The 21,723-nt window shown below is 44.1% G+C and overlaps 1 protein-coding gene across 7 annotated transcripts in view; it reads left to right on the top strand.

The window, feature by feature from the left end:
• Window positions 1-3,912: 3,912 nt before the first annotated feature.
• Window positions 3,913-21,723, top strand: part of TRERF1 (transcriptional regulating factor 1) — a 98,359-nt gene continuing 80,548 nt past the window's right edge. For 5 of the 7 annotated variants that reach the window (XM_069009658.1, XM_069009664.1, XM_069009662.1 and 2 more), the window contains exon 1: window positions 3,913-4,147. The gene's annotated coding sequence lies outside the window, so the exon portion shown is untranslated. Of the gene's footprint in view, window positions 4,148-4,209; window positions 4,454-21,723 lie in introns of those variants that run through there. The other 2 variants (XM_069009659.1, XM_069009656.1) reach the window with 1 other exon arrangement.

Genomic DNA, 21,723 nt, shown 5'->3' with positions numbered 1-21,723 from the left:
ACTCAGTTCCATTTCAACCCTTGGCCATTTTTTCTAACTCGCAGTGGATGTGGTCAGAAGTGACACCGAAGAGGGCAAGCTGTTTTATTCTGCAAGCTCTCCATGTCCTGAGCTTCCTGGTGAGAGGACCTAAGAGGGAGAAACACCACACCCCAACATACATAAAGGCAAGAGCACCAAAGCGAGAGCAAGGTTAACATGACCTTGAAACAAAGCAGAGATACTGTTTCTTGAGCACAAGGACAACCTGGAATTATGCATTTGCTGTTCTCTGAGCAAGCCCATCACCAACTGTAATGTATTTGTTTTTGTGTTCGGGTTATGGGAAGCTGTGACTACTTCCCTTTTGATGCACAGGGAATGTGATCACAGAAAAGACACGTTTGGCTTTTTGAACTATTCTGGCCCTGCCAGTGTCACTCCTGTAAGACCCCAGTGTGTCTTATGCATCTAATAAGAAAGTGATAAATGACTGACTAAATCCATGGGATTCAGATTATACTAAACTGATTTAGAAGGGAAAGAACCAGCAACTTCATGCTGGAAAACTCACAAATTGAAAAGAAAAATCAAGGTCAAGCATTTAACCAAGGGGTGGATCAGTAATTACACCAAAATAGCAGGTAGCAAAGGGCATATTTGTCATCTCTTGAAATTTCCATAATGGCTTTTATTTTTTCTGGAAAATAAGGTTATAATCTCAATTACAAATATAATGTCCACATTATGTCGAATGTCAGGTTCTGAAACTGAACTTGTTTTTAAACCTAAATCTATCAGTACACTTTATGGCTCAAAAGCTCCCCCTTGAAACAAATCTAAGCCTGTTATTAGTCTTGTTCAATGAACTCAGATAATTGTGGTCTGATTATTTGTTTTAGGATAACATCCACAATTCAAAAGTCAACCTGGAAGCAGGCATCTAAAACCAAGAAACTGGATGAACACCCGTATTTTGGCTGCTGCGACTTTGACCAGTAAGATACTTGCATAAACGTGATTTTTTTTAAGGTGTCTTAAATGGTTTTATTTTAATGACTCCAGTTGTTGAACAAAGATATGTTGCCTCCTACAGCCATACTGTGTTTTCTTCAGCGTTGTCTTTCTTGGAAAGCGTACAAATGCAAGGCAAAGCCTTCGAATAAAAACTAAGGCGTTTGGGAAAACAATGACACAGCAATTCTGTGCCAGAAAAGAATGAACCAGGAAGATGATCAGAGACCTCTGTCACTTCTAAACTTCTGTAAGGCTTTCATTTTTGAAACAGCCCTGCTTAGAAAAAAATTAAAACGCATTCATTGCTAACAAGACTCTGACAGAGTGATGGCAGTTACCGTAAGACATTTGCTGCTTTTGTGGTGTTTGTAAGCAGTGGGAGCTTTCGGAGGCAGCTGAGCCACCTTGCCAACTTGCTGCAGGGCTCCCCTGGCCCTCCCCGTCCCATGGCCCCCCAGCTCCCCCTGTGCTGACCTCCCAGGGATCTCACCAAAATGGCAGGAACTTAGCCCAGGGAGGGAAGAGTATTCTGGCTTGGAGAGCTGAACCAGCTCGGCAGGCAGGGAAGAGAGGGCAAGGTCTCCCTCTTCTGACTGCAGCAAGCGGGCGGCTGGGCCGGCCAGGACCTCACCCCGGCTTGAGGGCTCCCAGCTCACCAACTCGCCAGGTATCGCTGCCAAATCCTTGTTGAACAACGCCACGACAAGCTCATGGAATTATTCCGAGGTTGAATACTGTAAATAGCAGTCTGGTTTTTTTATTCAAAAGTGGGAAGCTTGATACTCAAATCCTTAAAAGATTAGAAGAAGGATCAGGAAAACCAAGAACACAAATTAAGGCTTTGTGCTTTTGATGGAGACCAACTCATAACTGGCAGGATAAACACAAAGAATGCAGTCTGGCTATAGCCAGCCCACACAATTTTGTGGAAATGTTGTCCAGAGCTAAGAGTTTTGCGTAGCTATACTTGTTACGGCAGAGTAAGATGGGTCCAATTTATAGCATGTCAGAAAGCTGCTTGATAATCACGGAATATTCTGAGTTGGAAGGGATGCACAAGGATCAGCAAGTCTGACTCTTAAGTGAATGGCCCATACTGGGGGAAAACACACAATCTTGGCCTTACTAGCACCATGCTCTAACACACTGAGCTAATGATTCTTTGTTCAAATTAAAATTAGACATTTGCTTCTATTTTGAGTTACAACACAAACCCTTGTGTTTAAGGTAAATCAAGTAACACCTAGCTGATTCAACAGGGATTTGCTTGTATTGATTAACTGGACAAGTAGAGATGCTGAGACAAACCTAGAAAGACTGTTAAATTCCATTGCTTATTTTCAGAGGTCATTTTGGAAATCACAAGTAATATGGGCTATTCTGGGTTTCAGACTAGACACAAAAAACAAACAGAGGCAAGGCACATGTTGAGTTGTGGTTTTAATTCTATTTGCAACATAGTTTATATGACTTAGGACTCCAGCAAGCAAACAAGCCAACCATTGAATCCAAACTCAGCATAGATTTTGCATAGCTCAGCACAGAGAACCTACAATATCTGAATGGTATTTTTCAGTTAAGTAAAAATAAAATTAGAAAATTAGTAGCTGGCTGGGGAAAAAAAAAAAAGCCTTTCTCACATTTGTGTATAGTTCAAAGAAATTTAATAGCCAATGGGTGATATCATACTTTTTCACTCTTGCTCTAATCTACACTGTAAATCAAAACAATCTCATAAAAGGTTAAATTATTAAGAACAGTGGCCCGATGGAAGTGTCATGCAACCAGGAAACCAGGATGACCATAAAAAGAAAATGAGGCTGCTGGTAACCATTATAATGTAAGGCTGAATCACAAATGCTAACATAACACCAAAGACCTTTTTCTGTTCCAGTTATAACCCTTAAGAGTTTTGTCTGTTGGGGTTTTTTTCCCTCTTTGAAGGCAGAAGTAGGCCTATAACCATCCCCGTTTCAGTTTCTCTCTTACCAGCTATGGTTTCTTACAGTCTGTCATTGTCCGTGAGCTTAAACAGAGCACTGCATAAGCTGTATGCATCACATATCTGTCCTCAAGATGTAAAATCTTTCCCTGCGAGGGAACATTTTGGTGCAATCTAATGCAAATGCTGAGCCCAAGGGAAGCAGGACCGATGAGGTATTTCACCAAAATATTTCAGTAGAATTAAAAAAAAATCATTTACGACTACCAGTGGCAACGATCAGTGACCACAGGAGCAAGTTCCTACGTGGTTCGCTGTATTAGAGAATTAACTTCTCAATTAACCCAAAGCGGAGGAGCCGCCCTGGAGCCGGAGGCGGCCCCGGCAGGCGCAGCAGCCCTTCCCCGCTCAGGGCAGGAGAGCTCCCGGCTGAGAGAGAGCGCGCCTTTACCGCGGCCACTTTCCCCCTCCGGCGCCCCGGGGCTGGGGGAGGCCGGGCTACCGCGCCCGCAGCCCCCGGCCCCGACACGGCTGCCCCACTCCGCATGACACCCCTGGCGCCAGGGGAGCACCCCCTCCACCCAGCCCCTCGGCGGCGGGACCCCCTCGGCCCCAGGGCTGGCGCGGTGTCGTCCCCCGGCGCCGCCGCCCGGGCGGGAGCGGGAGCGGGAGCGGTTCCCGGCCCCACCGCCCTGCGGCATGCGGTGGGATCCCGCGGCACCCCTTCGCCCGTACCCCGCCGACCCGGCGGGAGCCGCTGACAGGTCGCCGCCAGTGGCCCCGGCACCTGCGCTGCGCTCACCGCCCTGAGAGGAGGGGCTGCCGGCCAGACCGCGGCGCGGCGGAGCGGGAGGGAGGGAGAGAGGGAGGCGGCGGCGGCGCACGGCCGGCGGCGGGCGGGCCCCCGGGGGCGGCGGGCGCCCCTCGCCCTCGCCCCGCCGCGGGGCCGGGCGGCCGCGGCGCCACCGACACCTTACTTCCTGCTTCGCTACCCGGGGCCAGACCCATCGCGGCGGAGGGATCCTGCCGCCTCCCGCAGCCTCCTCCCCCTCCTGCTTCTGCTTTTCCCGGCTCCCTGCTGCAAGGAAATTATTTGACAGCGATTTGCTGACACCGGGGTTTTTTTTCTTTCCTTTTTTTTTTTTTTTCTTTCTTTCTTTTTGCATCACGGACTCGGCAGCGCGGCGGGCGGGGGAGGCCGTGCCGGAGGTAAGTGCCGGTGCCCGGAGCCTCCCCCGGCGCGGGGCCCCCGCCCCGCTCCGCTCCATGTGCCGCCGCCGGCGGGGTGGGTGCCGGGCAGCGGGGCCGCGCCGGGCCGGGCCGGGGGAGTGCGTTTCCTGGCGGAGCGATATTTGTTTACAGGATGGGCGCCGTACTGTAAGTGAAGTAGGACCGAGCCCGGGGCAGCTCCGTAATAAATTAATATCGCGATTTGCTCCCGCCTCGCAGACACCGCCACGAGCCCCGCGCCCGCCCCCCCTCGCCCGCCTGCACTTGTTGCAGACTTCGCGCCAGGTAGGGGCAACGCTTCGCAAGTTTCGTTTTTGCAGGAGCCGGGGCTGCGCTGGAAGGAGAGGAGAAAAAAAAAAAAAAAAAAAAAAAAAAAGGGAGAGGGGGGGAGGGAGAAAAAAGTTTGCAGCTCGCGGTTGACTTTCGGTCTGCAGCGCCGAGGCCCTGCCGGCTGCTGCCGCCTCCTGCCCGGCCGGGCGGGGGGCACTGCCCGGTACCTGCCCGGGCCGGGCGGGCGGCGGGGCCGGCGCGGGGCGCCCCCACCGCGGCGCTGCTGCGAGTCCCGGGCGCCGCCGCGCCGCGCCGTGCCGGGAGCAGAGGCGGGGAAGGGCGGCTCGGCGGGGCTCGCCGCGGAAGTTCTCCGAGCCGCGCTGCCCGTCGCGGCCCCTGACACGAGTGGGCGACCCGCGCGCTGCTCCTCCGGTCCTTCTTCCCGCAGCGCGCTCGGTGCCGTCTCGGTATCAGTGTTGGAAGCGGAGCGGTCCCGGGGCTCGGCTGTGGAGCCCTTCCCGGGCGGCACCGCGTGGGGCGAGCTCGTTTTGGAGGAATGGGAATTTCTCCCTCCATTCCCGCGGGAGAGTAGCGCGCGGCGAGCTGGGCGCTGGCGGGGCGCTCCTGGTTTCTGGCCCGTCAAAATTACGGGGTGGTAAGGAACAAAAACTCTTAGCCAGGTGTTTAAATACTGGAGAGGCGATTTGCAAGTGAAATTAATCGGCAGTTAACCAGTTAATGGATAATGCCTATTCATCCTTCTGCTGACTTTACAGAGTGGTTTTCACGTCTGCCTGTCAACTAACCGGGCTTGACTGATCGAGATGTAAGCCTTCGTCCAGTAAAATCCGACCTGCACTTGCTGTCCTTGTGCATCAGTGCTGGTCATCATTCAGATAGGTACAGGTGAAGTTCACACATTTTTAAACACTGACATGATGGCAGCAAAACACATAGGATGACCCACAGAGTAACTATTTATGGAAAATACTGCGAAGTGCTTAACTGCGTGATTAATGCTTTAAGCAGGTAATCAGTGAGGGGGAACTTTTATGCCTTTGATAGCTACAATTTTACTGTAGATATGGGAAGAGGAGAGAGTTCACCTGGCACGGTTGGCCTGGCTGCTTAGCAGGGCTGCTCTGCTGCCTGTACCCATCCTGCCTGGGGCTCTGGCCTGAAGAGCTCCCCTGGGGACCAGGGGTTTGCCTGCTGCCCTCACTCAGGATGTAGTGTCCCAATGAAGTGACCCATCCTTACAGTGGCGGTGTGTGCGTGAGTTGTTCCTGCATGCAGTACATGCAACTGTTTGCTGTCATCGCTTATCTACTTTGTGGTGTTGGATGTTCAGTTGGATCAGAACGGAGCCATTGCATTAATAATGTGCATCTATCTAGAAATAACCCATTTCACTTTGTTGCCCACTGAAGTGATGGCGTTTGATATGCCCTGGTTGGCATCTTATGTTTTTTCTGAGTGTTGTCCAAGGCACACATATAACTACAGAGGGGCTGCTCCATGAGTGCTCTATGCATGCATACTATGCAGCTTTGCATAAAACAAATAAAGACTTTTTATAGCATTTAGATAAGTGATTTTTCGTATGAAGAAAATGTGTTGTATGTGTTTTTCTTTCTTCTGTAGAGGATACTCGGATAAACTTAGAAAAATTAAAGGCTTAAGTATAGCCTACTCAAAAAGTTTTGGTGCAAATAAACACTCTTACAATCTGTTCTGCTACCGTTGATTAGCAGCTTGTGTTTCTGAAGTTGGGAGACCTCAGTGAGGACCTGAGCAGCATAGTGGTGTGGTAGTCAAACATGTGTGTCTTGAAAAAAGCCAAAAAAACTCAAATACAAGTAAAGCACTTCACTGTGAAACTTGGCCTGAGTGTGGAGTGGAGAACTGGCCTCTCGGTAAGACTGAGGCTTAATCATGCTGCTATATCAATGTATGTCCTGCTGTTGGCATCCCTCCCTGGGGAAGAGGGATGAGGCCACGGGTAGCTAGGCAGGCATCCTGCCTCCAGTGTTTAATATCATGGGCCAACATGAGCATAAATAAACCACAGCATGACTAACCTCTCTACCTAACATTGACTCATGTTGTATTTTGATAGACTGAAAAAGTCTCCATGCCTGAGCCATTTCATTTTCTCAACCTGTATGTTACTGATGATGACCTGCCTATTGGGAATACTCCAGTATGCATTAAAGGCCATAAAGCAAGACTTTGTTTCAGGTTTGTTTTGCTTTTGGGTAGTGCTCAACTAGCCTAGATAGAGAAAAGGAATTCCTGTATTTTAAACTCAAAACTCTGTTACTTCTCTTCTTCTGGCCATTTTAATTCTTTGAGTGATACAGTGAGGCTTGCTATTGGAAACTGGGCTCATACTTGGCATCTGGCAGGGAGTGTGAGAAAAGTATAAGAGCAGTTCTGTAAATCACTGTAGGTTTCCTAAAGCAGTAAGTTAATATTTTGCTGTGAATATTTTCATCTTACTTTATTTTTTTTGTTTGTTCTAATCAAGTGGGGGGTATGTCACCTAAAAACTTACTCAGCCAAGTGTTTGAGAAGGCCCTTCTCTCCCTTTGCCAATACTGTAATGGGACACTATAAAAAAGAAGGGCCCTGCATTGTGCCTCCTTACTATGCGTCATAATAACTGTGAGATAAGGCAGTTTCATTTCAGCTTCCTTAGAAATATGTGTTTGTTTTTTGTTTTTTTTTAAGAAAAGCAAGCAGTGTTTGACAGATACAAAAAAATGGTTGATGTGGAAACAATTTGTCTCCTCCCCTTGCATTCTTTCGAGAGCTGCTTAGCTGCACAGATCCAATGAAAAATTATCATCAGAACTGTAATTTTTTCTGTCCCTAAAATTAACAGATCCTTTTGCCTGCCCTCCACCTGAGAGAAGTAGGCAAAAGCATCTTTTAAGTGCGTGTATGCATTCTGCCTGGAGTAGCTACCACACCCTTGGTTATTTACGTAAGGTGAGGAGCACAAGTGGTCACACTGACTTCCATGGCACTGCTTACAAGAGTAGAGTTACTGTGTGTGTAAGTGGGGAGAGGGGGGTTGCATTCAAAACTAAAGAAAAACGAAGGCAGCAAATTCCATATCTTTTGCTGCATGTGAAGTTATAAAACCTCTTCTTAACTTGTTCATCTCTGAGAAACCTATTACTGTAATCAGTTGCAGGTCTGTGAGGGGAAATCAGGCCTTCTAAGATAAAGACGAAAATAGCACATTCAAATATATTTTAAGAAAGGCGACTCTTCCTTCAAAGAGTAGGTTTGAACCTGGTTCAAAGAACAGTAGCAATAATTTTATTGGGTTGTTTTGTGTCTCTGACGGCTCTTTGCTTGAAACCAAACAGATTTAAGAGACTCACTGAAATTACTTTTGAGCAGCATGCATTTAGGCACCAAGAGTTAGCTTAGGGAGCTTGTGGGAGTATCTCCTATTAGATCTGAAATGCTGAGAATGGACTCTTGCACCATCATCTCCTTGCTGCTGCCACTGGCCAGACTGGCCAGCAGGACAAAGTAGGTGACACAGTTGGTCAGCAAGTCATATCAACACTGGTTCTTGCTGGATGTTGGTTTCTGCGGGCAGAAGGAATAGTGTTTTTGATAGCAGTTTGTTTTCTCTCTTTCTGGCTTGCCTGTGTCACTCCATGATGGTGGGGATGTGGGCTCACCTGGACCTGCTCAAAACAGCAGCAGGAAAAAACCCGAGACCATTGATTTGTGTGGGGAAAACCTAGAAAATGTGCTCATTTTTCTGCCACAGAAATTTGAAGGCAAATACATCATTTATGTTACTTTCTACTCAAGAGGATAATGGTCTGGGGAACCCAGGACATGGTCTAAATATAAGCCCTATTACCCTGTAGTAGTGTTTGATTTTATTGTTTTTTTAAGTTTAAACTCTTTGCATTTGAGTGGGGTGTTGCAGGGTTTTGGGGCAGTCGTGTAGCGTTAGGTATATTTTGAGGTTCTGAGTGAAATGAGTCTTGTGGTTCCAGCTTACTTTGTAACAAAGCGTAATGTGTTGCACACAAACAGCCCACCTAAGTTTTCATAATTGACTGATGATTTGCTCTGGAAAGACCCAAAATCCTGATATGAGGCAGATTCAAAAGGTAGTTGGGTTTTTTTTTAGATTTTCTTTTTAGTTTGTCATTTTCCAATTTACAGTTTAAATTTTGTTAGAATTTCAGACGAATTGCTTGTCTTCAGCTTCCCATCCCACCGCTCAGGTGGGCTGTTGCCACTTCTCAGGCACATGGTGACAAGTGCTGAGGTTCCATACCCCACCAATGTCTAAAGCAGCCATCCTGGGTCATGTAAAAATTTTTCTCCTGTCTGTTTAGTTCAGCAAGAAAATGGTTTTTGTCTTTCCCCTCCCTCCCCTCATCTACTGCTCATGTTAAGATTTTTTTATAGAGCCCGCATTGTGATATGTCCTTGAAGTGCAGAGCTGCAAGGTTTTGTTTTCCTTTGCCATTTTTTCTCTTCATGTTTAAAGTTCATTGCAACTATAGCAAAGCAAGATTGCTATAGATGGTCTTTTCTGATTCCCTGCCCCCCGCCCCTTTGTCAAAAATCTCACGTTCAGTAATGAGGAAGAACTCAGACTTAGGTACTAAAACTTACTCCAGCTAACCTTGGAGTGTAAAGACTGCAAAAATACGGATTGGGGAAGGATTGCCCCAGAAAAACAGGTAGGTGTAAGTTAAATGTTAAATTATCAGCACCTCCTTTTTAAAAGATCCCTGATGGTGAGGTTTTTGTTCACGCCATCTGGCTAGAACAAGACTTACCAGGACTCTTAAAGGACAGGGGCCATTTGAGGTGCAGAATTTATATCAGGTACTTTCTTTTTAAGTGAATGTCAAATCCTAAATAATTTCAGCATCAGACTGCAAAAAAAGTTTAAAATTTGAGAATGGCTTAAGTTCTCTGTCTTTAAAAAAAGAAAAAGTAATTTTTGTCTTTGTTCTGCACTCCCTCCTTTCTCCTCCACACCCCCCACCCCCCTCACCCCCCCCCCCCCCCCAATTTTCATTGATGGGGAAGTTTCATTTCCTTTATTTATATATTTTTAGTGTAAGTGTATTTGGGGGGGCATGAGGGCAGATAGGAAGGAAGTCTGTGTTCTAGTTTTTATATTTAAAACCAAAAAATATTTAATGCCAGTGTGTTTAGAAATGATCTTAAATACATTTTCCCCAGTAAACCAAAAATTCTGCTGGTGAATAGTGAATATTATTAGGGAATTGAGGGGTTTCACAACACTTCTGTGTCGGTGAGGGTCCTGTCTAAGTTCCAGCTGTACTAGCTGAAAAGTGTTTTTCCCAGTACTGTCATGTTTCACACGCCAAATCAGAACTAGAAGTGCATTTTCCTGGAAAGATCTCTATTTACTTGGAGGGTTATGCCAATTACAGCTACATTAGGGTTTTTTTTTTTTATTTTTAATTCCACACTTGACCTACATAGTAACTTCTTTCATTTTCTTAGCAGAATACCCGCTACAATCTTGGAATGTCAGTAAGGTAAACCTGCTGTCCTGTGGCTCTAATGCATATGGGTACTCTTGCAAGAGTATGATCTTAAGTGAGTCCTCGTGGAATGAATGCTGTTAGAGCTTTGCATAAATTGAAATAGCTCTCTGTTCTCCAGGCAGAATTAAACACATTATTGGGGAGCAGGAAATATGTTACGAAGTACGTCGTCCACACGTAATAATATTTTTTCCTCAAAAGAGATCCCACATACTTTAATTTTGAATACATTTTTTAAATACTGCTGGTTAGGAAATACTGCATTGCAAATCTGTGGAAGTTTGGAGACATAAGATGAGGTGCTTTTAATACACATTTTGATCAGAGACTAAAAATTATTTACTCTTTTGAACAGTGCAGCAGTTCATGAAGAAGAAGGAGGTAAATGGGGCTTCTTTGGCAAGAGTCTGTAGGTGCTGGGTGTTGGAGCAGGAGTGCAGCTGGCAGTGCTGCCTCCTGGACTTTTACCACCAGGGCTTCATTCTGCTGCTACCTTGCTGTCTCTTTCTGCTGGTGGAGAAGATGTCCTAGTGGAAGATCTTGTTTGTACCAGAAAAAAAAACAACCCTGGCTAGTAAATAGTGCTGTTGTTATTTTGGAAGGGGATTTGCTACCTACTTGCTCTTTTGGTGATGCTATAATTTGCATTGTTAGCAACAAGAGCAATGTATTAAATTAAAAAATGGATGCTGACTAGGCTTTACATGGTTCACAAGTATGAGTACTTGGACGACCCTACATAGCTAAACTGAGCTTTCTTTTCCCTAAAATGTAGGCTTTGAAATATTTAGCCCTGAAATATTTAGGATATTGACTTAAAGTTTCATAAACATCTTCTCAATTGCTTCTTTTTTGGTCTGCCTCTTTTATATTTTGTTTTATCCTGAGTTTGGAAGCTGAGCTTACTTTGCAGAGAGGTGGTGGTGGTTGAGTTGACCCCTTGCTGCTCTCAGCAAGGAGAGGGCTGCATGTTGCACTCTTCTGAGAGGCTGAAAGCATCTTCAATGTCTCCTAGGCCACAGTGGGCCTTGAAATAACCTTGAGCTCTGTGGCCATTACCAAAGCCGAGCTGGAGGCTGTAGTCACCTGAACCACAAGTACACGCCACGCGTAGCTCAATGCTGAACGCAGCAGTTTTGTCACTGCTTATGCCCCTAGTATATTTGGGGGGAAATGTGTGGAAGCAGTTCAGATGGTAACTCACTGGCATGATTTTGGGGTTTTTTTTTGGTTACTTTTCAAAAGGTTATATTCAAGTTGCAGAGGAACCCCTTAGGTATCTTGATAAAACGAAAGAAATGGTTAATGTTCAGCCACACTGAGTGGTGCAGCTTTGCAGGAGCACTGGTGCTTTGGCCTGCCACGCAGTTCAAATTCAAGCAAAGGTCTCCCACGTGGTTGCTTGCATGTGTCCTCCTATCTCTGTTTTATATCTGCAATTTCAGTATATGCTTCCAGGATGATTTTTATTCATTTCCAATCATTCTTTAAAGATAACTGGCAAAAACCAACAGGCTAGTTGTGATTTTACAGCAGTAGAAGGTAGACAACTTTGATCTTGTTAAATTAATTTTCTTCGTGTGTGGGCTGAGTGTGTAGTGTGCTGATTTAGTTTTTATTGATCATTGTAAAAACGTGAATTCAGCATCACAGCAATGATAATAAACAAGTACTTGCAGTGATATTCTAATGAGTTCCTGGCAAAAATAAGGCAGAAAACCATCTTGGAGATGGACATGCTTTAGTGGTGAGATGCTGAACCAGGATACTTTTTATGAAAGGGTTGAGTAAAACTGTTTGAAGTTCTAACTCTCTCTGGCAACACACTTGCTGCGAGCAGGAGCATGCCAAACGGGGCAAGATGCAGTCTTTTATGGAGGCATTTGAGTGTCAGAAATGGTATTCTTGCCTCTGTCTGGAAGGGCTTTCCTGATCATGCCAAGGTAAGACAGGTTGTGGGAACCAAGTATCTGCTTTGTTAGAAGGTGTCTCTGAGCACAAGCAGTGAAGCGCTAATGACCTTTCCATCTCCATCCGCAGGAATGCCCTGCGAACCATCACCATGTGTTTCAGTAAGTCTGCATGGCAAAGCGTCAGGTACAGAGTGGGGGAGTGGAGAGAGGTTGCTAAATTAGCAGGCAATTTATGTCTGGAGAAGTGAGATTCATATTCATAACTACGTTAAACACATTTCTGAATATGGTAGGGGCATATCTCCATTTAAGGTGGCAGTAATTCCTCCATGCCAAAATATTTGCAGAAGTATGGGCAGGCAAATTCTCTCTCATTCTTCAATTGATGCTGTTTTTCCAAGAGGCTTCTCAGTTGTGGTGGTGAATGGTGATTCTCTGGTTTGGTTTGTTTTTTTTTTTTGTCAGTTAAGCTTGTTTTATGCTGTCAGAGTTCAGTAAATTGGTATCTGAGCAGCATGCATCACAATGAAAAAGTATTGCTGCTGTCTGCATGAGTTTGATAAAATTAGAAAATGAGAGGAAAAATTTTTCTAAAGTGAGGAAAAGAAGGTTTTTTTAGGTCTATGAAATTTTGGAAGAGATGGTTTATAATGAACTTTAATACTTTTCTAAAGTTGCTGCTATTATAATGAAAGAGCATGAATAAGAGAATATGCCTTGCAGGTAAAATGAAAAAAGATTTCACCATTTATATACTTGAAAACCAAAGATGCATTGCAGAGGATGAATTTTACCGTTCCTATATTGCTTGTAGTAGAAAGTTAGTCTTTGAAGTTAAAAACAGCTTTAGATTTAAAGAAATAATGCACCTGAAAAGGGAGGTGCAAAGAAAAAAGACATTGGATTAAGTACTGTTTTGTTAATGAAAAGAATGTAAGTTAAGCCAAATGTGGTTGCCTGCATAGTAAGGTACTGCTTAACATGAGTGGGAATGATAAAATAAGGTCTTAGCAGACTTTTATTTCAATGATTTCCAACTTTCAGAAGTTTTAATGTGGACGTTGCATGCACATACATAAACGATAGACTAATACCACAGAATTACTCTAATTTATGAAAGGAGCAATACTTTGATGCTGGAAGTCTGTCAGCATATGATCCCTAGGGTAACTACTTGATCGTTAGTTAAAGTAGGGGTTCATTAAAATAACATGGGCTCATCTGGTTTTAAAGGCCACCTCTCAACCAGTAGGCAATGGTCCAAAACTAATAAGGTTGTAGTGCAGACATTATATGGCAGTGGCATGTAGATTACTACATAAAGCTGGCTGATGGGAAGGCTTCCGTTGGATTGCGTGCTCAGTATTGGACCAGATTTTTCAATTTTTAGTCATCTGTACCAACGCCTGCTTTTGCTATAGTTGGTTGAACTACCTGTGTGACTGAAAGAAGGTGCAAGGTTGGGTCTGTGTATGACTGCAGCTCCTTGTAATTATTTTACTCTGTGATAATTGTATTCTTCTAGTTGAAGTATCGTAATTACAAAGTGGATGATGGGCTTCAGTTATATAAGGAAAATCCTTTCAATTTAACCCCACACTATCCTTAGCATAAACTGCTCTTTTTTTTTTTTTCCGGGTAGAACTTTCAGGTTATTTCTGGAAAATCTGTACTGCTAATTATGTAAATTAAAAGAAACGAAAAAAGAGAACAAAAGAGTGGGGCATTTTATTCTAGGCTTCAGCAAATGCAAAGTCATATGTGGCCATTACAGCTATCTAGAATATGTACCTGCATTGTTCTGCTGCTGCTTTTGTTACCAGTAAAACTTAACTGGGCATTTCTCACAGGCTTTGTGTGTTAGACTGCCAAATGTGGGAACCGGGAAGTTTTTCCAGTAGCAGGGTCAGCTTGTGCCCCCTGGAGAGTCCCTCCCTGCAGGGCTCCTTCCTTGCACTCACAGAAGTTTCTTGCTGAAAGAAAATGTAGGGCTTTCTTTTTTTGGTCTGTTTGTTTTTATGCTGTTGTGTAGGTAAGCGTGCGTTTTCTTAGGGCAATCCTCTCCGGGAGCAGCAAGTTCTTGTACCCGCACCTTTTGCCTGTTCTGGCAGTGAGAAGCTCTCCTTGAATGGCGGAAGAGCAGATTTCAGATGTGCCTGCCGATCAGAGAGAGAGGAGAATGGAAGAAGTGGTGTTTGAGTGAATGAACAAACTTTCAAGCTGACTCAGTGATACACGCTGTAAGGATTAGTCACCAGCTTACGGTAAATCTGTATGGTGCTTGCTGGGGATGTGTCTCTATTGAGCTGCACTTAGCGAGCTTTGTAGACTGAGAATGCAGGTAAATGTTATTTCCACAGTATTTTCCCGGTGAACAACAACAACAAAAGCCAGTGAAACTCAAAGACTTGTAAATTACTAAGCTAAAGGCAAAAAAAATCTTTTGGTTATCTCATGGTGCTGCTATCTTCATCTGTGAAACTAGTAGGAAAGTGAATAAATTATGCAACAGCCTTTTTTTTTACTATTTAGAAACCTGTGCTTACATGTTATTACTACTGTTCTACCCTGTTCTGTGCGGGTTGGTTTTATCTGGGGTTGTTTTTCTTTCAGTAGGTAGGTTTCAAGCTGCATTTGTGTAAAACACCAATTTACATGATGGCAACAGAATAACAATTACAGGGAAGGATACTCATCTGTTGAAAACACTATTTTCATTTGCCAAACAGAAATTTCAGGAAAATTACCCTCCAGGTTGAATTTTCTCATAAATGTTCTCAAGTTCTGAAATTATTTAATGGCATAATAGGTAAGCACAGCACTTATAGCAGAGTTCCCAGTAAGAAGTTAGTTTTTTTGAGGGGGAAAAAGTGGAGGGTTTTATTTAAAATAAGTTATTATTTTTAAAAAATGGTAAAATTATTCTGCAGCATTTCCCGAGTTACCCAAATCTAGTAAGTATATTTTTTTTGTACTTTCAGATTGTTCTTTCAGCAGTTTCTTCTCTGTTTGGCTGAAGTTTTTTTATCTTTTGATAATTTAGCTGAGCATCTTTCATAATTCTAAGATGCCCTTTCTCTCTGATCTTCTGACCTGTTTTGCTTGGCTTGTTTAATCTGTCCTTAGAGAATAGTTAATTTCAGCCATAATGGTACCAAAAAGTACTTTAGAGCTGTTAGAGCAAGTTGGTTTGTTTCTTTTTTGATACTTTGTTTAAAATTACTTCCTCCAAAATAAAAAAAAACACCAAACCAAACATCTTGTTGAAGAGTGAGAACCAGACTATGCTGGCACTGCTGGGTGGGACGGCGCTGAGGGTGCGTGTCTGTACAAGTGGTTTGGCTCACTGCTCTCCCAGCGAGCTGATCCTGTCAAAGGCTTCAAGTCCTCTGAAGAGCAGGAGTGAAGGCTGAAAGCGTTATTAAGTTTTGGGGTTATCTCACACTGTTTATTTGAAATGGAAGCCAAGCAATTTAAATATCTCTGTATCTTAGATTTGAAAAAAAAGATTTTTTAAATTTTTTTTTTTTTCACTAGCCTATGTGTGGAAATGACATCACAGCTTACATCAGCCATGCTAAATTCAGATGTTTTTTCACCTCCCTGTTGGGTTATTAACTGAGCATTAGCTCTGTGCTGCGAGTCTTCCTTTGCTGACTGTGGCACATCGATAACTTCATCGTAAATACTCTGAATTTTGTGCGATGGGGAGAAATGAAGATCTGGTGTAAAGCCTTTTGAAGCTGGTGGGAATGTAGCTCGTTTGCTTGCTGTGCGTGCAGCCAGGCTGGGTGACCCCCTAATGCTGCGTTGTTCCCAGGATCCCTGCTGCAGCGGAAGCAACCGAAGGACGGCACTGTGCCTTTTGGCACTTCTGGTGACCAGGTCAGGAGTTTGCTGTGGCACATTGTTGGGTAGGTCATGTCCCCTCAGCCCTGCAGGTCAAAACCTGCTCTTGTGAGACTGAGTAGGTTTCGAACTAAATCTCTTATGTTGTGGCTGAATGTCCCATGTGCAAAGCTGAGCTCTGTGGCAGGGAATAGAGAGCTCCTCATCTCTACCAGAAATATCCAGGTTTTGGAGCTGCCCTTCTGAGGTTGATGTAGGGCTACAGCTGTGGCAAAGTGTGAAATGGAGGCATGGGGGTTTCCTGTGAGAGCCTGAGGAGCTGGGAGAAGGGAAACAGAAATCAAATTAAAGTTGACATTTTGAAAAGTTGATTGCTGTGTTTTTTAATCATAAAGCAATTTTTAAAGTAAGTCATATCCCAGAGGAAAAATAAATACATTAAGAAAAGGGAGAAATGTGATGTTGAATTGATGCATTTGAGTGCAGCAGACTTGATAGCATGTTGGTGGTGGTACCAGTGTGCACTGAGACAAAGCAAAAGGACAACCATTATTCTGACTCTCCTGCTAAATTTCCAGCCATAATGTCCTATATGCAGAACATTTTAATTTATCTTTACTATTTTGGGAGGGCTGAGGCTGTGGGGATGGGACTCATCCCAATAACTTAAAAAAACCCCAAAAAACACAGCAGAACAAACTCACCTGACACTTCAATGGATGTGGAGAGATTTCCCTTCTTGTCATGGGGCTCATCAGCTGCCCTTTGCCCTGGGAGAAAGGCAAGGAGGCCTCCAGGCACCTCCAGTAGGAAGACTTGCAGTTAACAGCTTTGGATTGGGCTCATAGCACGTGAAAGTTACAGATATCCGTTCACACGCTTTGTGTCTTTTATGTCTCTTCTGGCTCAGCTCTTCTGCTGCTGTAGTCAAGAGCAAGGGGATGCAGGGGGAAGGGCTGAGGGATGTCCTGGGAGGGCCCATGTTGGTGTAACCCTGTGTGTGTGAGCGGTCAGTGCTCACACACGCCACGGAGCTGGTGCAATTACTTGTCTTTTAGATCTTGCGAGGAGCCCTCCGTTGCTGCAGTTATTTGTATAGCCATATGCTATTTTTTTTCTTACATATGTTCTCTGATAATTGTCAGTAGCAGGTGCCTGCGAGCCAAGGCGGAGCAGTATTTAAAAATCAGATACTTAATAGGATTAAAGAATTGTGTGAGCTAAGCACCAGCAAAAAGGCCAGATTGAAAGCACTGGCCTCTGAAGGTCATGTTCCCCGCAGAGCAGCAGCATGGTTGGTCCTTCAGCTCCACTATCCACCTGTAGAGATGTGACCTTCAAGAACTAGTCAGGAGGTGTGGTTTTGGGTGTGTATATGTGGTTTGGCTAAATCAGGGAAAACACAAAGTCCCTTCTGATGTGTCTGCCAGCCCCCAGGAACAGAACTGGATATGTGCTGCATCCCTGCTTGGTGACTTGGGTGGTAGAGGGCTGGTCAGAGATGTGACATGAAATACCTAGTCTGGAAGACTCCCACTCTTTGAACCTGCCTTTCCCCCTGTGTTTGTCAAGCATCCCGAGCTGTTCAAGTTGCATAACTGGTTGCTGTTTCTTTGCATGTGTGTGCATTGGGTGCCTGTGGATCACTGCTGTGATAGTAGTTGCTGATGCTGCATCTCCTTCCATCAACTGAGAAGCAACCAGCAAGAGGAGGATCTGGGGAGACTTGTAGTCGCTCTGGACTTGGAATGATGCAGCTGTGTCCACTGAAAATCATTTTGGGGCATTGCATGACCAGAATCCCCCAGTATGCATGATATTGCTGTCACATCATCTTCACATCTCCACAGATAGCTCTCTGAATTACCCCTCCTTCTGTGTTTCAGTTGGGGGGAACTTAGAGCTGAGTGTAACAGATGTCTAGGTGACCAACATTCTAGCGACGAAAAAGTCAGAAGTATCGTGTATTTCAAAGTGTCAGGAAAGACATAATGCCCCTAACATTCTTTTATGGGGGGGTTGTTGGTTTGGGGTTTTTTTTTCCTTCATTTCTGGTGAAGAACTAGTAAAATATAGAGCACATATGGAAATGGCAGACGTTGTTGGGTTTTTGAATTTTTTTTTGTTGTCCTTGTTTCTAAAATTAAGCACACAGGAGTTTGTGAGATCTTGCAAAGAATTTAAATCATATTGCACAGTCATGTGTTCAAGGAATCTTTTTAATCTAGTCACATATATAGTGAACAGATCCAGATTTTAAAAAATATATTGCAGTAAGGAGAGATAAACCAAATGGGATAAAGACAAAAGACTGCTAAATATTTTGGATTGTACTTACATAGTTTAGTTTGCTGCCAGTAGTCTGTTCCCTTCTTGTTTGGTTGTCCCTCATGTTCTTCCTATGTAAGAAAGAAACCTGTGGTATGAGCTATTCTGCTTATCCCTTGCATAATGTTGGCAGCTGAGAATTGGATCACACGACTAAAGTAGGTCTGTCTCTGTGTGAGAAAACTAACAGTTTCTCCTTCCTGTGGGTGGGCATCCATGCACAGGGGTAGTAAGTTTTTATTCTGCCATGGTGTGTTTTTGTAGTATGTTTCTGAGCTGGATTGGAGGAGGAGGAGTGATCTCACACCTTGACCACAAGTGCACTTGGCAGTGCTCACATGGGCAGAACTGGTTGCAGAATTTGGGTCAGTGGGACAGTATCCTGGTGAGCTGTCTGGCATAGGACCCTCTAAGACTGACTAGCTGTATTAATTTACCCTAATTCTTGCTATATATACCACTAAAAGCTTTCTTGAATGTTTTTACTCCTGCATCTGCAGAACGTCGACCTTGGACTACTACAAAACCTTTGAAATAATTTTGGTGGCATGTCCCGCACCACTTCAGAGCACAAGCTACTCCAGTCAGACATGCTGAAGTCAAGCTTAGGCTTTGTAACTGGAAGAGATGTACAGCACATCATACAACTGTATGTGACATTGTTTTACTTGTTTCTCACAGTAAATTTAATGAGGAACTCTTGGGAGATACATGTATATACACACATGCCCGAGGCAGATCTGGAAGCAGTGAACACGGGCATATATGCATTGTGTTGTAATTGTTTTCTCTTGGGGGTTCTGTTATTGTTGTCCCTTTCACTAACTGTGAACCTGTAATTTTTCATGTGCTGTTCTTTGGCCCTCTCTGCCAGAGAGGCTCAATCTATCATGTTAAAAGAAATCAATAAAAAGTCTAGAGGTTTATTTATAAAGTAGAGCATGGAGAGAGGGTGCAAAAATTCCATTAAAATGGCAGTTTAGCACTAGCTACATCTCTTTGGGACTAAACTCCAATATTTTAAACTATTAAAATTGTTACAAGAGTGCTTTTAAAGTACCACAAATCACAGTAAAGCTTTCTAGCTGAAACTTGCCTTTATATAATGCACTAGAATTTAGTTTATATATGTTTTTGGAGTGTCTGATGCTGCCCTCAAACACCATTTTAGCATCCATTTTAGAGCTTTATTATAGTTAATAATCTTACAGGTTTATCCTCAGGGGAAAATACGTGAATGTAGGAAGTCAGAATTTATTTTCCTTCAGAAATGTGAGTGTATGTATGTCTTTGTGCAGATGCAGCTCTGAGCAAATTAATTATTTCTGAGAAGTCTATAGGCTTCTAATGTAGTTCATCAGGATTGCCTGGCTTGGCACATGCCTACTTGGTTACAGGAACTTATAAATTCAGGCAGCTGTGTGCTATTTTATGACATAGCAGTTTTCACCAGTGATGCGATGGTCATCTACTCCATGTTTTCTATCCAAAGAAATAAATGTGTCTGTCTGCTCATAAACACAGTACTGGAGAGTTTATGGGATACTATCTGTGTTGAACCTCTCAAATATCAGAAGCAGTGTATCTGAAGTGTGGGCTTTGCCTCCACTCAGCATGTTTTTGATTTTTTTTGATAGCTGAAGAAGATTGATCTTCAAACTGTTGAGTTTAAAATGCAAATGGCACTGTATAGTTTTGTGTTGTACCATCTTCTATCCTGGGATAAAATTGTTTCTACTGGAAAGGCCCTTTATTTACTTCCAAAAATATCCAGAAAAAAAAGGTGGACTCTTACTTGGGCCAAAAGTAGGCTTCTTCTCCTCCAGGAGACAGTGCAGACTGTTGGAGAGCGTGGCTCTTGGTAGGGGCCGTGAGAGCAGGCTCCATAAGTGAACATGGCAGAAGGCAAATGAGAAACTCCAATTCACCAAACATTTGTGTGTGGTAAAAATATGCACCCTGTGCCACAGTCATGTCCATACATACAGCTCAATAACCCAATTCATCGTTCCTGCGTTGTTCATCAATTTTTCCTTTTCTTACTGACCTACAGTCTAGTTCTAGATTACTTCTTGTTGTTGACTGTGAACATTTTCTTCTTTCCTTGCCATGTGGAGTAAAGTAATGATCCCAGCAAGCTTAAAAAAAGCAAAGCTATTAACACTGCCCTTTCACTGTTAATTAACATCTGAAGTTTCAGAAGAAGGGCTCTAACCTGTGTAGTTTCTGTGTGGTGGAGATGCTAAACGGAAAGCATTAAAGCTTACTTTCACAGGCGCAGGCAGCTAAAATAATTTCTGTAAGGTGCTTCTCAGTGTGGAAAAGGAAAGCCTCTAGTTGTTACACAGCTCTGAGCAGAAGTGACAGTTAGCTTCTCTGCTTTTGAAAAAAATAAGCAAGTGATGTTAATGAGGATAAAGTAGAAGAGCATCATTCAGGAAGATGGAGTTTCCTGTGAAGTCTGAAGTCAGCAGCCCACTGAAACTGGGATTGCAGGTGGGTTAATTAGGTTTGGCCAAATTGTGTTTGCTGCCAGCTAAGGTTGGCTGCTCTTATGGTGAAGGGGCTCCCCCTTCCTCTTGCTCCTCCTGGGCTTGCTCAAGCATGTTGGCTCCCTAACCCTTTGGTGCTGGGCAGTGCTGCTGTGCCCAGACCTGTGCAGAACACCATTATGTAAGGAGGGGAGTCTAGTGAGAGGTGTGAGAAGAGGCAAGTGAGAGAATGCCCAAAGCATTAGGCTGCAGCCTTTGGAAGGCATTTGTGAGGTCAGGGTGCTGCAGCAGTGGGGAGGCTGCCTGAGATCATTTAGGTACTATGATGTCCTTGAAGAGAAATGAGAGTCTTCTCCTCTCAACATACCGTGCTGACAGAGCTCTTATGGCTGTGACTCCCTCACTGTGTCCCTGTTGGCAGAGCAGCTGGTCATCAAGCTTTGAACATCCTGTAGTTCAGGCCACTGGTTTCCATTTCTCCCTCTTCCTTCCAGTGGTGGACATGTTCTCAGTCTAGCAGGATGTTTGTCTCCTTGCCTGCAACATTGACCTTTTGCAGATTGTAGTAAAACAATCTCGATGGAGTGTTGGTGGTTGTTGGTGCTGCCCATGAGGAGAACGGGCCTGCAAGGTGCACACCGAGCTGGCTGTGAGCAGCTGGCACACACTTCGTGTAACAGGTTAAATCTGTTGGATTGGATTGCTTCTGCTTCTAAAATTTCCTTGGGAAGAGCACTGCTTTTAGCCAACTGCTTGTGGGGCGAGTCTGGTGGTACACTGGCATCTGGGTCGCAGTCTTTGTGCTGGGGTTGGGGCATCAGCCAGCTCCTAAAGAAAGCCCCCAGTCCGCCTAGCGCGTTTTTCCTATTAGGGCAGTTTGGGGCTTGGTGATATCCTACTGTCCCCGTGGGGAGTGGGGAGCTGTTTTTTTGGGTTTGCCACAGTGAGGAGGTGGTGTGTTTTAGGATGTTGTTATGACCTTGCTGTGTTAAACAGCTGTCGTGTAGCTGTTGGTGGCTGGAAATGACTGTCCCCCTGCAAGTCTGATCCTTTAATAGTTTGAGGTCTGATTTTCAGAAGAACAGTGCTCTGAGACAATTAAGTCACTATTTAACCAAACTGGCAAAACC

Source organism: Aphelocoma coerulescens, chromosome 3 (assembly GCF_041296385.1).
Source record: "Aphelocoma coerulescens isolate FSJ_1873_10779 chromosome 3, UR_Acoe_1.0, whole genome shotgun sequence".
Lineage (NCBI taxonomy): Eukaryota > Metazoa > Chordata > Aves > Passeriformes > Corvidae > Aphelocoma > Aphelocoma coerulescens.
The sequence above is the reverse complement of the archived record's forward strand: the minus strand, read 5'-3'. Positions and strand labels throughout refer to the sequence as shown.